Source organism: Rana temporaria, chromosome 1, assembly GCF_905171775.1.
Source record: "Rana temporaria chromosome 1, aRanTem1.1, whole genome shotgun sequence".
Taxonomy (NCBI): domain Eukaryota; kingdom Metazoa; phylum Chordata; class Amphibia; order Anura; family Ranidae; genus Rana; species Rana temporaria.
The window spans coordinates 498862330-498878063 of record NC_053489.1 but is presented as its reverse complement, the minus strand read 5'-3'; positions in this window follow the sequence as shown (position 1 = coordinate 498878063).

Here is a 15734-nt window from a genome sequence, read left to right as displayed (position 1 = left end):
AATCTCCAACTCACTCTGTCAAATGCCTTCTCAGCATCTGTGGATAGGAGCATTGCTGGTATTTTAGTGGAGTCACAAAGATGGATAATTTGTCTCTTTGTGTAGAGACAGATAGGGACAAGGTGATGGCAGCATGGTCTGATATAATCATTGGTTCTATAGTACTCTCCACCTCATCTTCCAGTAGTGCAAGAGACATAAAAAAATTGTCAATCCTAGAATAGGATTAATGTACAAGAGAATAGAGCACAGGTGTCAAACACTCTCTACAGGGGTGTCAAACTTAATTTAATCGTAGGCCGCATCAGCATTATGATTGCCCTCAAAAGGGCCGGTTGTATCTGTAAGATTAAATGTCCAGCACACCCCCTCCCCTTTATATTAGATTTCAGAACTTGAGTCCCCCACTCTCCCTTACATCACAGTGCACCCCCCTTTCATTATGCTGCTGCTGGGAAGAAGCTGGAGTAGGACCAGAGGAGGGCTGGAGATCTCCTTCAGCAGCAGGAGAGGTGCGAGGGCCACATTAAATGACCTGGAGGGCCGGATTCTTACGACCCATAAAAATAATTCCCCCCATTAACGAGACACAGCTCTGTTTGAGGTTCAAGCAGCAATGACACTTTATTGAGAAAATACAGGCTCTTATATACAATTTAGGATACTGCAGTAACCACAGGAGATATAGATATAAACCCTTACTTACGAATCCGGCCCTTCAGGTCATTTAATGTGGCCCTCGCACCTCTCCTGCAGCTGAAGGAGATCTCCAGCCCTCCTCTGGTCCTACTCCAGACCCTTACTTTCTGCTTTCAAGCAATGCATCCAGCTTCTTCCCAGCAGCAGCATAAGGAAAGGAGGGTGCACTGTGATGCAAGGTAGAGTGGGGGACTCAACTTCTGATGGTGGGGTGACTCTTGACATCTAATGTAAAGGGGAAGGGATGTGCTGGACGTTTAATCTTACAGATACAACCGGCCCTTTTGAGGGCAATCATAATGCTGATGCGGCCCACGATGAAATTAAGTTTGACACCCCTGTAGAGAGTATAATCTCACACATTATGATGTTGAAGACACTATATATATATCCACAAACTGAGCCTCATGCATGCATTGTTTACTTTTTCCTTATATATGCGTATAAGAGATGTGAAGAGCCACAGGAAGAATCTACAAGGGGTAAGCTGAGATGTATTCGGAAAATATATGTTAGCTAGTGTTATAGCCTGTTCATCAACATATAAACAGATATCTGCCCTGGAGATCAGAAAGCTGGTCCTCCATTGTCCACAACAGGGTTTTGGCCAACACAATTGAGACTCTTTAGGATTCTTCGAGCAGCTATGGTACGAGATTGGGTACCTTGCATTCTTCAGTGAGGGACATCTAGTATGGGTGAAATGTGTTTCTTGAAGAAACACAATGTCTGCCTGCATCCACTAACATTACCTTAGGATCTGTGTCCTCTTCTCTGGGGTTTTAATGCCCCTGACATTAATGAAGTCAAGTTTAACCATATTTTAGACTTGGCAGCACTAAGGAGGGAAAGCTCCCCCCCCCACCCCCAATCAATTAATATAAATAATAGTGAGGAGCATAGAAATAATAAAGAAGGAAAATAAAAAGAGAAAAACAGGCTGCAACGGCACCCCAAATGCGAAAGGGGTTGACGCCATTTAGGATTTTCCCTTTCCGAACACAAGGCAGCTACCGACACTACACAGTCAGGCGAACGAGACCCATAAGAATAATTCCCCCCATTAACGAGACACAGCTCTGTTTGCGGTTCAAGCAGCAATGACACTTTATTGAGGAAATACAGGCTCTTATATACAATTTAGGATACTGCAGTAACCACAGGAGATATAAATCGGATCCACCCACAACATCACACAATGGTTACATAAAGAGCCACCAATATACATTATTGCTTAGCAGACAACAAGTGAGCTAATTAACTACAGCTGATGACTCGGACACATGACCTTTACGTTTTCCAGACTGGCTGACTGCTAACTTACAATACACATTATCATAAATACACCTTCACACAATTGCAGGGTCAATTAGCCCAATCCACAAAGAGAAGATCTTTAGAAGTTAGTCTGGATTCAATTTACATTACACAGGCAGCCAGTTGCAACCTGTTGAGTTCAGAATCAACAAAAAGTAATTAGGTATTTTCAGATATCCTGGAATATATTGTGGATCATTACTTTCCCATATCAGGTAGTCCAAGATATAATTTCTCAGTCATCCTATGCCCCTAGTGGACATAGGATGATTTTAGACATAAGAGGGGGTCCGGGGAAGCTGAAACAAGGGTATCTCATACTTTTCAAGAGCTTCTGGGTTCCACGGGCCCTCCTGTTACACAGACTTAACCCCTTTTGCCATCCTTGTGGAGCCTATCCTTTCTATCCGGTGGGATGAAGCTAGAAAATTGCAAAAACCAAGTATCCTGGACCCACTTCTCCCCTTCCCCATAGAAACTCAAACTGTATTGGGGACATGGTTTCTGCCTTGTTCCAACTTTAATCTAGAAGGCCTAAGCAGAAAGATGAAAAAGAGAAAAATGCCACCCAGTGAAACAACTTACCAATCCGCCTACTAAAAGCATCAGCTCCATGCATCTTGGTTCTCCAGCTTACTATAATCCCCCTTCCAGACTTGACTCAGAGGCCAAAGTACTTATATTATGGACTCTAAGTAGCTTTATGTAAGACATTATTGTAAATGGTAGCAGACCTGCCGACACCCTAAAATCTCCCACATAGGCCTCCCCATGATATTTAAAAGGAAGTCCCACATATAGAAAAAATATTCTACCGATCCCATCCAGCAAGCTCTTGTTGAAATGTCCCCTTTGATGCGGTAGTAATGTATTCTACACACCACATCTCAAGGTCAATCGAGGGTTTCTAGGTCCAGCCACCCTGTGCACCCTCATGGACTCTAGCATAAAGCTCAGGTCCTGGGATAGCTTAAAGGGGTTGTAAAGGTTCATGTTTTTTCACCTTAATGCATTCTATACATTAAATTGAAAAAAACTTCCGATGCGCTGCGGTCAATCAAATCCAATGACGCGGGCGCCGGGGGGTGGGGCAGAGTCCGGCATTCATGTCTATGGACACAAATGCTGGACTCGGGAGAAAGCACTTCCCAGGGGGGTTAGCTGATGTGGGGAGGAGCCGAGACAGCCACTGAGGGACCCCAGAAGACGGTGTTTCAGGGCACTGTGTGCAAAACGAGCTTCGAACCTTTAGTACCACTTTAAGAAATGCCGTGCACCCTAATGTTGTTCCTTTTACAACTATTTTCTGGTATTGCACCTGAATCCTCTCCACCGCATCCAAACATGCAGATAATTGTGTTGTGTGGCAGATAAATTCTCTGTTGTAGATGATATACCCACCACCTGCTGTTTGATTATCTCTACCTCCAACTTGAAGGTATCTCAACACTTACCCATCTTCCCGATCGATCCAGCACTGTGCCCAGTTGCAGCTTTTCTCCCACCACTTCCTGGTCCCATAGGAGACTCTGAGAGCACATGGCTTGCTGAGGAGGCACCTGTGGAAAGGAGAAGCAGAGAGCACAGGCAAGGGACCATTAAATAAGAAGTATGGGACCACTCTGTGCAATACCACTGCAATGAGCAGATAAGTATAAACCTCTTTTTCATAAAAAAAATAGATACATTTTAGTACCACTTTAATGAATCTGGATTCAGCAAAATGCATGAGAGATGAGGCACTCTGGTCTCTCTCTCCTCATTGGCTGAGATGCAGCAGCAGGAGTCATTCACAACCATTGAGAAGGGTGTGAGGCGGGGCGGGTGGGGCTGTGCTGTGCTCCCTGCGTCTTATGAACACAGAGGGGTTGATTTAATAAAGGCAAATAGACTGTGCACTTTGCAAAGGGCAGTTGCTCCAGAGCTTTGCAAAGAATACCCAGTAACGTGCAAGAAAAGTGCTATGGGGGCACTCATCAAGGGGGAGGGGCCCAAACGCTGGTGAGGGACCCAAAAAGAGGATGGTTGGGGCTGCTTTGTGCAAAGCTATTGCGCATAGCAGGTAAGGATAACATGTTTGTTATTATTTTTTTTTTTTTTACAAACACTTTAAGCTTGCCCCCTGAGTGCTGACCATGCCTTCTAGTTTTGGGGTGGCTACTTTTTATTGCAGGGTCCTTTGGAGCCACCATTTTTTTGGACCCCAAAGAGGCACACATGCACACTGACATCATGGGACTTGAAGTAATGATGCAATATGTGCACTCTTCTTGACAGGAAGCTTGAAGAAGGAGTGCACAGTAAACAGGATGATAGGGTGTACAGGGCCGGATTCCCGACAAGGCCACCGAGGCCAGGCCTCGGGGCAGCAGTGCGTACAGGGTCAACACGTGGGAAAAGAAAAAAAACTCCAGGCAATGACTATGGGAGGAGGAGGACACACAGCTCTATTCTGCCAGGCAGATCGGAGGAGCCGCCATCAGTGAGACCTGTCTTCACTCCCGGGCTCTGTCTTCCTTATTGTGATTTCTCCCCCCCACCCCGATGGATGGCAGGTAAGGGGAGGTGGGTAAGTTACAAGGGAGGAGTGAGAGAGGGGAAGGGAGGAGAGGGAGGATCCCCCTCTGATCGCTGGCTCCGTCCCCTGCTCCGCCTGGTCACCATGACAACCGCTCCCAGCCACATGAACTCTCCTGTGCGTGTGCACCTCTACCCATATCCTGGCAACAGGCATCAACTTCCGCTCAGAGCACGGGGGACAGTGGAGCGCTCCAGGTACCGTGGGATCAGGGTGATGACATGTCCCGGGGGTGTCAGGCTGTCTGTAATGTCAGTGTCAGTTTGGGGGTGTCCCGTGATTCTGGGGGTTCAGTGACCCAGCATGGAGATGACACCCCCCCATCCCTGTCATCAGTGATTGTATAATACTCCCCACACATAGAGATATAAGGGGAGGGGGGTCCTCCTGGAAATGCTCATCACCTGGCTGTGTCCATTCATTTCAATGAGCAGAATTCAGACCCCCCCCCCATGTATTTGGGTGTTAGTGGGGGGGGGGTCTGCCCTGTAAGGTGTGAGATATCTGTATCTGTGCCTCTGCCCAGGACATGTCTGCTCACTACAACTTGCCAAGGCGTTTTTTTTATCAAAGAGATATGGGGATAGTTTAATGATCACTGCTCACAATCTGATTGTACAATCTGCTTAAATCCCAAAGCATTTATTATATTGCAGCTATATCATGTGATGATTACATTAGTTCTAATTTTTTTAGGATTTCTTTCTTTTCACCTGTCGGGTTGGGGGACTTTTTTTTTGTTGGCGGGGGGGGGGGTGCGTCATTGAAGGACCTGGCCTTGGGGCGGCAAAGGGAGTAAATCCGGGACTGAGGGTGTACACACTACTAAGCTTAGTATGGGTTTAAAGGTGAAGAAAAAGAGAGGCTTTAGTACCACTTTAACTGTCCAATCAGAGGATGTGGGGGGGGGGGGGGGCTTGTAAGATAACTTAACTTAACTTAACCGTGGCAGAGAAAAAAAAAAAGGTCCCTTACCCTTTCATACAAGTCTATGATGGGTAGTAGGACTGTAAATCTCAGAACAGGATAGAAAGTAATCAAAATCTTTTGGCAGGTAAAAATCTTCCCATATATGTATTTCATCTGTGCTTTTAGCTTCTTGTCTTGAGTTTAGCTGTCATGGGCCAAGTATAAAGCTATTTATGGTATTTTGTTTCTTGAAAACACTGAAAGAAAAAAATATCTAAATGTTTTGTACCTGTACCAGTATCTGATATCTGTCTTTAAAAGGATACTGTTATTATGGTCATGACACAAACTAAATATTTAACACAATGCATTTTTGGGTCATAAGTTAAAGTGGTTCTTCAGTGACCTGAAGAAAAGTTAAAAGTCAACAGCAACAAAAACTGTAGCTTCTGGCTGTCACTGCTTGCTGCTTCATAGAGCGGCTGCTCAGCGCTAGCCACGCTGTGCTATCTCAATGGTTTTGCAGCTTTTTGGGACCTGCCCCGAGAAGGCTACAGGGGAAGGAGGGGATCCAAACTTCCGCTCGGATTGCTGTGGCGATACGACCTGTCAAAACCTGGTACCTGCTCCCTCCCCCAAAAAATGATGTGTCTAATGTGAATGGGGGGGGGGGGGGTAGGAGGAGGAAAAGTGTAACTTGCCCTTTTGGGTGAAGTTCTGCTTTGACACCAAGCTCGACCTGAATGTCCTCCTTGACATAAGGACATGAGGCTGTAATACGCAGCTGCAATGAATACTTACTGAAAGGCTCAAAAATTTTGATGCACAGAAGTTGAACATATGGGCCCGGATTCAGAAAGCACTTCCGCCAACGTATCTCTATATACGCCGCGTAAGTGTAAATTTGCGCCGTCGTATCTTTGCGCCGTACCCAGAAAACTAGATACGCCGTAAAATAGGCTTCTTCCGACCGGCGTAAATTTCTTACGCCGGCGTATCGTAGGCGCATATTTACGCTGGACGCATCTGACGCTCCCATTGATTTTGTATTCAAATTTGCAAATGAGTGAGATACGCCGATTCAAAAACGTACGTTTGCCCGGCGCAGGCTACGCGCTGTGCGCGTAAGTGGAATTTCTGGCGTAAAGTTACCCCTCATAAAGCAGGGGTAACTTTGCACCAGACTTGCACAAGTCAGCTGGAGAGCAGCTACAGCAGCACCGTTACAGACGAGCTGAGCAACAACACTTGCAGGACAACATATCTATTTGCCAACATGCCAGGGGCAGCCGTGGTCATAGCACTACTGCGTCTACGGGCACGTAGGAGGGCACGGGAGAGGATATACCGAACGCGCATTGACGTCTTTGGCATGGGTGAATCAGAGGTGTATCGCATCTTCTGATTCAGCCCTGAAGCCATCCTGGAATTAGCCACAACCCTGCATGATGACATCACCAACAAGACATACCGCGTACATGCAGTGCAGCCACTGGTCAAGGTCCTGGCAACACTGCATTTCCTTGCAAGTGGATCTTTTCGAAGAACAAGTGGAGTAGTGGCTGGGATGTCACAATCCAGCATGAGCAGATGCGTGCACCAGGTTGTCCCCGCAATCCTCAGACGCATGTCCCACCACTTCATCAGACCCACCCAGGAGCATCTGCGGCAGAAGGCAATGACAGATTTCGTCAGAATTGCAGGATTCCCACGCACCGTGGGGGCCATTGATTGCACACATGTGGCACTACGGCCCCCCCGTGACACAGAGCACATATACTGCAATCGTAAGCACTGGCATTCCATCAACGTACAGGTGATAGCCGATGCCCAATGCCTCATATGGCACGTCCGTGCCAAACACCCCGGGGCCAGCCACGACAGCTACATATACCGTCAAAGCACCATCCCAACAGAATTTGAACAAAACGTGTATGGGGACAGCTGGCTGGTTGGTGAGTGACATGGGAGTCAGGCATGACTGTCCGACACCATGATGCAGACATCACGAGGAGCACATGCACGACTAATATCCTCCTGTCTTTTCCCTTCCAGGTGACTCTGCATATGCACTTGGACCCCATCTCATGACTCCATTCCGGAATCCCCAAACCAGAGGAGAGAGCAAATACAATGCTGCACACATACGTACCCGTGCAGTGGTGGAACGCACATTTGGCATCCTGAAGTCCCATTTCCGATGCAAGGATAAATCAGGGGGGGACCCTGTTGTATTCCCCAAACTTTGTGTGCCAGATCATCGGTGCATGTTGCATTTTGCACAACTACGCCATGAGAAAGGGCCTGGAGATTGACCTATGTGATGAACTGACCCCCTAACCCCAAAGTGCCCCCCTGCCCGAGGGTACCCCGTCTGCTGAGGGATCAGCAGTCAGGAGATACCTCGTGGAACACATCTTTACAAGTTAAACACACACATTCATCATGGCACAAGGAGAATGCACGCATGCACACCACTGTGGTCCCTAGCTCACATACCCCACATCCACATCACATTGGATTAGCCCAAGTCCACCCTTCAGGATTTGGGAGCAGCAACGCCACGCCAAGGCTCCAAGTATGTTGCTGTCCATTCATACCACATTCATAAATTCTCCCCTACGAGCCAGGGTGACATCCCTTACTGGCAGGAGTGTCACCCCCACATTCACTCACCAGTCACACTGTAGCCTGCACTCCTGACCGTGTGCAGGGATTATAAAAAAAAAAAAAAAATCATAATCTGAGTGAAAATAATAAAAACACTCATCACCTGAGTATACAAATTAAACAAAAAAACTCATCATTTGAGCAGAAAAGAAAAGCAAAAAAAAAACCATCTGCCCTGGCGTGGGCTGCGCCTGGTGCCTAGGCTCCTGGGCCGCAGTCGCCTGGGGGGAGCCTCAGGTGGGGGGGGACGGGTTGTCTGGTGGAGGTACATCCCCTGGTCTCTCCCTGGCTGCCAGGCTGCTCTCCAATGCCAAGGCAATGCGGTGGAGGTATGAATTTGTCACCGCCTGCATCCGCAGCTGGCGGGTGGTGGTATTGCGCAGGTGGCGCCGTGTATGCCTCCCCTCCTCTTGAACGGCAGCTGCCAGGCTCCTCCCCTCCACCTGCATGGCAGCCGTATTGGCCTGGACTGCCTCTGCCAGCCCCCTCCCCTCCACCTGCATGGCAGCCGTATTGGCCTCTGCCAGGCTCCGGACCTCCGTTACAAGGTCTGATGTGGTGGCCTGCAGGTCCCCCAGACATGTGAGAATCCCTGTGCAATTGGCACTCACGTCCTGCAGGCTCTCATTGATGGCGACATTATGACCCGCCTGCTGGGTGAGGGCCTGCTGCACAGATAGCGTACAGGCAGCCTGGGTCTGGGCCAAGGAGGCCAGGCTCTCTGCCACATGGTGAAGGTCCCCCACTAAGACAGACATATGGTGGGTTTGGTGGGCCTGGTCCCTCGCCAAATTCTCCTCCAATGCCTCCGGAACACCCCTTGTTTTTCAGGTAGCCTTCCTTGGGGCAGGAGAGGCTTGGGGCAGGCTGGATGGGGTGGCCCTTGAGGGGCTATCCCTGATGGGGGAGGAGGTTTGGGAGGGAACAGGTATGCGGGTCTCCTCCACTATAAAGAACCCTTCCTCAATAGTGACCTGCTCCTCCTCCACTTCCTCTACAAGTGAGGTGGGGTCACTCTCGGCCAGGGATGGGGTCGGTCGCCCAGCAGCCGACGACGGCCCAGCTCCCTCCTGGACATCTGTGGATGACACAAAACATTCACATGTTGGTGGACCCACAAACTTGTCACATGTTCCCTTCCACCCCCTCACATGCTACACACCCCGGAGAGAAGATAAAACACACTTACCTGTCCTCAAGGGCTGATCGACCGAATCAAATCCCTCCAGGCCCTCAACCACCTCCCTCTCCAGGCACCTGGCAATGATCAGATCATCAGGAGTGAGGGTAATGTTGGTTTTTCTGCATGTTAGTACCAGGTGGCGGTCCTCAGGATCTCCCCACCAGGAGGTGAGAAAGTTTGGGTCGTAGATATAGCAGGTAGGGATTAAGCAGAAGCATTGTGAGGAAATAAGCCAAAGGTCGGTAATAAATGGTTGTGGATGGCAGCAGGAGAGTCAAAAGCGAGATATTGGCTGGAGGGAGCACAATAATCTGGCAAACAGGGGGTGCAGAGACATGGCTTAAAGCGGGAGTTCACCCAATTAGTTTTTTTTTCTCTTTTCCCCCTTAGATGCATGCTCGTTTTGTCTAGGGGAATCGGCTAGTTGTTTTAAAATATGAGCTGTACTTACCGTTTACGAGATGTATCTTCTCCGTCGGCTTCCGGGTATGGGTCTTCGGGAGCGGGCATTCCTTCTTGATTGACAGTCTTCCGAGAGGCTTCCGACGGTCGCATCCATCGCGTCACTCGTAGCCGAAAGAAGCCGAACGTCGGTGCGGCTCTATACTGCGCCTGCGCACCGACGTTCGGCTTCTTTCGGAAAATTGTGACGCGATGGATGCGACCATCGGAAGCCTCTCGTAAGACTGTCAATCAAGAAGGAACGCCCAGTCCCGCAGCCCATACCCGGAAGCGGCGGAGAAGATGCATCTCGTAAACGGTAAGTACAGCTCATATTTTAAAACAACTAGCCGATTCCCCTAGACAAAACGAGCATTCATCTAAGGGGAAAATGTGTTCTCTATGGGTGAACCTCCGCTTTAAAGAGGAGGTCCACACAAAAATGGGACCTCCACTTTTCGGACAGATACCTGTATTATACAGGTATCTGCACCCACTACCGGACACAGACTCCTGCTTGGGTCACGCCCCTTCCCGTTCTCCCCGCTGTCTTCTGGGAAACACACAGGTCCCAGAAGACAGCGGGGACCAGTTATGACGCACAGTACGACTCGCGGAAAGTGCAAAGCTTAACTTCCTGATTCCCTCACAGAGGAGGGAGGTGGAGCAGCTGAGAGTCGAGCGATTGCTCGGCTTCGGCTGCCGACATCGCAGGCACCCTGGACAGGTAAGTGTCCATTTATTAAAAGTCAGCAGCTGCAGTATTTGTAGCTGCTGGCTTTTAATATTTTTTTTTTAGGCAGACCTCCGCTTTAAATCAGGAAGTTCATTGGAGGAGGAGCAAAGAGTTCAAGGTTCAAGACAAACAAGATTCAAGTCAGGATCATTCAAGGAATGGTCCAGAAAACTGTCCAGCATTTCAGGTGGCTCTGCATTAATACAAGACCAACAACAGTGCACCATTTCCTGTTCATACCTGTATGTTTTCAGTCCTCATCTACAGAGCTGCCAATATGTAAAGTTTCAAGTTGAGTGTGTTAATTTAATTAGATGAGTACCCCAGGGTGCTTTCAAAATAGGCATTAAGGAAAAGGTTACATGTGTAGTGATCTGCTGCTGTCTGCATTTGTAAGTGGCTTTTGCTTATTAATTACCACAGGGCCCTTTCACACAGGTGATCCGATCAGGTTTGCCTGTCAGTTTTTTAGGAGGACCTGATTGGAGAGTACTCCGGGATAAAGGGACTTGTGTCCCCTTAGGCTAACGAAGGAGGCGTGGCTAGCTTTCAAATGCGTTCCTATTGGTTCCGACGATGGATGGGTTGACAGCTCTTTCAGATACTCCGGCCGGAGAGACATACACCATGGAAGGAATCCTTACACTGGACGACTTATCCCAGCCTAGAAGGCAGCCCAATGCGGCTCCTCCGTAATGGTTCACTAGTTCATCCTGCTCCCTCCTCACAGCTTTCCAACACCATCTTGGATAGAGAATTTAGTCCCTGTTCTACACTTGGTCCGTCCATTCCTGTGATCTGTCATCCCTCACCCACCCATTGTGAGAGCATTTACATAATATGTTTAATTACAATTTTTAATAAACTGTGCTACACTACACCTGCGTGGTGCTCTCTTTCCCTGCCCTCTTGTGTCCCCTTACACCACTCACTTCCATGTCTGATCCGGCCTGCTAAAAAAATGAAGCAGGACTGCACATTTAGGTGGACCAGATCGGAGGCAGCTGGGTGTAAATAGACAGTGGAGTCTATTTGTAAAACTCCGCTCTGCTCTGATCAGCAGGGGATCAGTTGACAGTTGTGTGAATGTGCCCTTAATTACAGACAGATACTTTTTTGTCCCAGCTGACTGGGTCAGAAACCCTGACTGGAGAACTGTTTCTAAAGGGGAATTTCCAGGAAGTAGACACAGAAAACTGAGCCATATGATCCTAGACACACAGGTGCTGCTGATTTTTCAACCAGACCAAAAGCAGAGACTATCAGGCAAGTATTCTTTTGTTCTAATATTTTAACTGCAGCTGCCCATAGTTTCTTGAGTGTGTATCTAATTCCTCGTGACATACATATCTCTGTCCTATTGTTAATATCCCACATGCACAGTGCCAGGTAGTGAGGTCTGTCTTACTGTATGTGTGTAGTGGTTACATTCCAGTATATTAGTAGGTGGACCTGTTTTTTGCAAAAGAGTTTTATATGCAGCTCCTGTTTTTTTTAGTTAACCCAATCCAGTCTGGTCTGCGTTTCTAAAGCTAGTTTTAACTACTTCTGTTAGTTAGAGGTCCAGTTGCATGATACATTAAAAAAAACTACTGTGGACTAAGGCGCAAGTAGATAGGCAACTCTGAGTTTGTTTGCCACCCCACAGTTTCTGCCGGACAACAGTTGAAGGATCTCCTCATCACCGCTGATTTGTTTTCAGGTCTCCGACATAAAGACAGATGCCGCATTAAGATCATCTTCGGGGGCCCCTACAACTGAAATTTGCAGGAACATTCATCTGGAGGTATCTTTATTAAAGCGGAGGTTCACCCTCAGAGAGCACATTTTCCCCTTAGATTAATGCTCGTTTTGTCTAGGGGAATCGGCTAATTGTTTTAAAATATGATCCGTACTTACCGTTTACGAGATGCATCCTCTCCGTCGCTTCCGGGTATGGGCTGCGGGAATGGGCGTTCCTTCTTGACTGACAGTCTTCCGAGAGGCTTCTGACGGTCGCATCCATCGCGTCACGATTTTCCGAAAGAAGCCGAACGTCGTTGCGCAGGCGCAGTATAGAGCCGCACCGACGTTCGGCTTCTTTCGGCTACGAGTGACGCGATGGATGCGACTGTCGGAAGCCTCTCGGAAGACTGTCAATCAAGAAGGAACGCCCGCTCCCGAAGACCCATACCCGGAAGCAACGGAAGAAGATGCATCTCGAAAACGGGTAAGTACGGATCATATTTTAATACAAATAGCCGATTCCCCTAGACCGAACGAGCAGGAATCTAAGGGGAAAAGGGCAAAAATTTAATAAATGGGTGAACTCCCGCTTTAATACCCATATCCCATACCCATACCCAGGTATATGTGCACAATTCCACCAGGACTCTTGTTGGGCCCTTTGCTGATACTTGTTTTCATCTATATCCTTATGGTTAATTAATAATTGTGTCTTGTAATGTTCACCGGGAGATCGGCACCAATATAAAACTTGTCTCTATTTGTTGCTAAATCTAACAGTTGTAAGCAGTAAGCTCTGTAAGAATTATCCATATCTAATGTACTGGTAAAATGAATAAAAATGTAACACTTCCAAAGTCAAATAAAAGTGTCAGCGTAAAAAAAACTTTGAGCTTTGTAGATATATTTGTCTCTAAATATCAGTTACAGTAATACATGCAGAGTTATTCTATTTCTAGACTCCAAAAAGACCATATAACTGGAAGTGCTTTACAGAACAAATTTGCTACAGTACTCACCACCTGTCCTGCACTGTCTTCAACAAAATGTGTGTTCTGCAACCAGTACTCTTCCGAGTTGAATGAGGACCAACATCATTTAGGCCCCTTTCACACTGAGGCGTATATCAGGCGTTTTAGCGCATAAATAACGCCTGAAATAATCCTGCACCAGCATTCTCAATGTGAAAGCCCGAGGGCTTTCACACTGAGGCGATGCTCTGGCAGAAGGAAAAAAAATCTCCTGCAAGCAGCATCTTTGGAGCGGTATAGGAGCGGGGTGTTTACCGTTCCTATACTGCTCCTTCTCATTGAAATCAATGGGAAACCGCGGTAATACCACCGGAAATGCGCCTCTGCAGAAGGACATTGCCGGCAGTATTAACCCTTTTTTGGCGGCTAGCAGGGGTTAAAACCGCACTGCTAGTGGCCGAATATCGCAGTAAATACGACGGTATAGTGGCACTAAAAATTGCGCCGCTATACCGCCACCGCACCTCCACTGCCCTGTTTCCATGTGAGAATTGGTTAATGCCTTGTAGAAACGACTGTTTTTCACGACGAGAAAACTGCCATTTTTTATATTGGTAGAGAAAACCGGTCGTGTGTATACACCCAGTGTATACACGCAGAAAAATTCAACCAGCTCTCTTTTTTCTCGTCGTGTTTCACGTCAGTCTTTTTCTCATCATGAAAAACGGTCGTGTGTGTGCTTTTCCGAGGGAAAAAAAACGCGCATGGTCAGAATCAAGTATGAGACGGGAGCGCTCGATCTGGTAAAACTAGCGTTCAGAATGGAGATAGCACATTCGTCATGCTGTAACGGACTGAAAAGCACTAAGGCTGAAAAGCGTGAATCGTCTCTCACCAAACTTTTACTAACACGAGGATCAGCAAAAGCAGCCCAAAGGGAACTTCCCCTTTGTAGTCCCGTCGTACGTGTTGTACGTCACCGCGCTTTAGTCTGACGTTTTTTTGCATGAACGCGTGTATGCAAGTCAGGCTGGAGAGGAATCACGTTGTGAAAAACTACGGGCTTTTGAACGACAAGAAAAACGATGGTGTGTACATGGCATCACAGTACAATATTGCACTGTTGTCCAGGGCCCTAGGGAAAAGAGGAAGAGGACCCCAGAATATCATGTGACCAGCCAATAGACTGATTAATTTAAGGTATGGAGAACGGGAATCTACTATAGTTGTATAAAGGTGTATAAAAAGGTGTAAAAATGGAAATTGCTGGTGACTGTTCCCCTTTAAATAAGATGCTGCCAATTCTTCCAAAAAATTATATAGCCATGTAATCCTTGGTAGCATACTTCTATGCTTTTTTTTCTTTTAAAATTTCCTGGCGCCTATATTTTTGAATGCACATAAACACCCCAGCCAGGATCGTTTATTGGGGATATTGAGATAATGTGCAACAGAACCGGTTTCTCTGGCGCAGTGTTTTCCAGACTAGGTCAAAAAGAGGTTACATCAATGTGATTTCAAACGTTGCATCTGAAATCCCAGCACAATACATACAGTAAAACAGCTGCTGCTAGATTTGGGGATAAGATACGCTGAGGAAACAGAAATGTATGCAAGTCACTGGAAAATCTTCTTTGGGAATGTGAGGATTAATTTGCTATTATCAAGCTTTATATGAATTTTGTTGCCTTAATTTATTTGACAAAGTTATATTTATATTATCATGGCAGGGACAACAACTCACTGAGTGCTTGATACAGCCAGTGCTAGATTATAGGAATAGCAGAAGTATGGTAACTTAGAGCCTATAACTCCTAAGATGCACAGTTTTTTAGTGTAGTTTAGTGAATTTTCTAGTGGTGATTTTATGTTCTGTAATTGTCCCAAATTAAATACAGGTTCTTAGTGTATGGCTTAAAGAACTCTGTCATTAAAAAAAACCTGCAACAGTCTCCTAAACTCTGCCAGTATGACTGAAGGCAAAGCTCTGACACTTCTGGGTGGTGGATACTTCCCACCCTCTACACACACAATGCATTATTGATGGACTAAATGGCCAATAGATAGATGAATATAAAAAAATCTAGGAAAAAAAAACATTTGGGAGAATCCAATAAAGCCTTAATGGGGTTGTAAAGGAAAATATTTTTTTTCATAATAAGCATCCTTTACCTGCAGACATTCCTCTTTTCACTTCCTCATTGTTCGTTTTTGCTCAGAAGTTGCTCTATTTCTTCTCTGTTCTGTTCACTTCCTGCTTGTCTGATTTTACTGACCACCGTGAAGGGAGGCTTTACTGCGGTGGTCAGTAATGTGCTCACCCCCTCCTGGGAACTACATCTGTGCGGCAGGACGCTCTCTACGTGTTAGAGACTTCAAGGAGGTGTGAATTACTGGGCTTGCCGCAATGCATACTGGGAAATGTAGTTCTTACATGAACGAGCAATGCAAACCAGGAAGTGAATGAGAGAACAGAAACTCGAATGCCGGAGGTGATATAGATTA